Source organism: Nicotiana sylvestris, chromosome 5 (assembly GCF_000393655.2).
Source record: "Nicotiana sylvestris chromosome 5, ASM39365v2, whole genome shotgun sequence".
NCBI classification, from domain to species: domain Eukaryota; kingdom Viridiplantae; phylum Streptophyta; class Magnoliopsida; order Solanales; family Solanaceae; genus Nicotiana; species Nicotiana sylvestris.
This window is the reverse complement of record NC_091061.1, coordinates 54,014,133-54,017,037: the sequence shown is the minus strand read 5'-3', so window position 1 is coordinate 54,017,037 and position 2,905 is coordinate 54,014,133.

The following is a 2,905-nucleotide window of genomic DNA, read 5'->3' as shown; positions in this document are numbered from 1 at the left end:
GCATCCCCCGCTAGAGCCTGATCATGAACTGGGGCGGCGAGTGGATCTGCAGGTGCTGCCCTAGATGCTGCATGGGCTATACCCTGGCCCCTACCATGGCCTCGACTGCGTCCTTGACCTCTAATGGTCCCAACTGGTGGTACTAGTGGTACTGGTGGTTGTCCGTCCTGACCGGTAGCATGTGTCCTCCCATCTGTGAGAGAATAGAATAATAGAAGTTTAGTACCATAATCAACAGATTCGCATGATAGGAATTCAAGAAAATGAAGTTTTCCTAAAGGTTCCGCAGCCTCCCAAGGGTAAGTACAGATGTGTCTGTACTGATCTGCGAGACTCTACTAAACCTACTCATGACTCGTGAGACCTGTGTAACCTAGGTTCTAATACTAGTATGTCACGACCCAAAAACTGCCCCGATCGTGATGGTGCCTATCGTGATACTAAGCCAGCTAACTATTACCCATTTACTACATTTTTCAATTAAAACTTAAGAAAATCATATTTTTAACAGAAATCAAATAAGATAAAAGTAGAAATCAAATCTAGCGGAAAGAAATACAAGCCCGACCTCGGGTGTCACTAAGTCATGAGCAAAATACTACAACCATTTGAAATAACCAAGGCTACATAGATTGAGAAAATCCTATAAAAGTACTACAAGGAAGATAAGGAAGAAGAAGGTGGAACTGCGGTCGTCAGGAAGCTACCTCACAATCTCCAGAGAAAAGTCTCCAACTGGTAAGATCAGCAATCGCTACCATGCCCCGAGATACTTGGATCTGCACATAGGATGCAGGAGGTAACGTGAGTACACCAACTCAGTAAGTAACAAGTCCAAATTATAGACTGACAGTAGTGACGAACAAAATCTCAACAGGTAGGAACATTTAATTGTACAGAGAAGTAGGCATGCTTAAAATTCAAGTAAATTCTCAGCAGTGATTAAACACAGTATGAACAATACAGAGTATAAAGCTAAGGAACCTCTAAGTACAAATGCAAAGATAGCAAGATCAATGTTACGTATAATACTTCCACTCAAAGTGCTCAACCACTCAATACTGTATATCCATTCGACCCAGGGAAGATCTATCCTGGAATATATACATCACTGACTATAAGTCACCCAGTACTGAGGAAACAGGCCAATCCAGCCTCATGGAGAAGATCCATCTCCATACCAATACTTCGGACAAGATCCATGTCCAGGGAAGATTCATCCCTCAATATCATCAACTGCGCTCACTGGGGGTGTAAAGACTCCGGAGGGGCTTCTTTTAGCCCAAGCGCTATATCAATTCCAGTGAAGGCATGATCAATATCTCGATGCGGCGTGCAGCCCGATCCTTTACAATCAATCAATATTAGGCTCTCGGCCTCACTCAGTCAATACTCTCCAGTCTCACACACACTGGCTCAAAATGTCATGATACTAGCCCGAACAATGATATGATATGTCAAATAGCAATAATCGAGACTGAGGCATGATATAATATGCATGAACAAGACTGAGCATAGAATATAAATGAATCTAATGACATGACAGCAAAAAACGACCTCTCATGTCTCAAAAGTGTTGGCGTGAAGCCTTAACATGATAATTAGCATGATTTGCAGCTCATTAACTTAATCACATAATTATAAGACAGATATTAGCATAAAAGAGTCACTAAGCGGTGCCATGGAATGATCCAGGCCGTATTTCTCACGGTGCACGCACATACGCCCATCACTTGGCATTTGCATCACCTCAATAGTAATTATAGAACATATAGTTCGGGGTTTCGAACCCTCATAACCAAGTTTGGAAGCGTTACTTACCTTAAGCCAAGCCAAAAACTAGCCCGCGATGCCCTTTCCTCTCGACTCGGTCTACCACAATCAGAACCATAACATCAATATATGCTAAGGGAACAAAGCCCATGCAAAAATAATCAAATTACATCACAAATTCCGAAATTGGTCAAATCCGACCCCCGGGCCCACATCTCGGATTCCGATAAAATTTACAAAACTAAAATCCTTACACTCTCACGAGTTCATACATACCAAATACACCAAAATCCGACCACAAACAACCCCTCAAATCCCTAAATCAAAGTCTCCAATACCAAGCCCTAATATCCCAACTTTCTTCCCTAATTTTCTACTAATACCATGATTAAACAATGGAGAAAGGCCATAAACACAAATAATAAGGCTTAAGAAGCTTACCAACTGAAACTCTTCGATTCTCTTGAAAATCCACTACCCTAGATCCCTTCCCATATTCAAAAATGGCAAAACTTAGCAAAAATTCACGAAGGCGTCTATTTATATGTTCTGCCCAGCGATACCGCACTTGTAGTCAAATACTTGCACTTGCGGTCCCAGGTGCGCACCTGCTGAACCCACTTATCCACCCAAAATCTCACCCGCACCTTCGCAGGTGCGCTCCACACTCCGTATCAGCGGCTCTTGTCCTTCACAGTCCTGGACACATCTGCGACCCTCTCTATGCTTCTGCGGGACCGCACCTGCGGTCCCTAATTGTAATGACACGGCTGGTCGTTTCATGAGTTGCCGCTTTGTTTTCCCCATTTTTGCTTCTTATTATCTTATTCAGTTGTACTATGTGTTATCGGGTTGGTTGGCTCAGGTTTGGAGAGGTTTTGGTAAGGTTTGAAACACTTAGTCTCTTTTGAGTAAGCTTAAGTTGGAAAAGTCATCCAGATGTTGACTTATGTGAAAAAGGGCTCGGATGTGAACATGGTTTGGATAGCCTCGGGAGGTGATTTGGGACTTAGAAGCGTGATCGGAATGTGTTTTGAAGGTCCGGAGTGGATTTAGGCTTGAATTGGCGAAATTGGAATTTTGGCATTTTCTGATTGGTAGGTCAGATTTTGATATAGGGGTCAAAATAGAA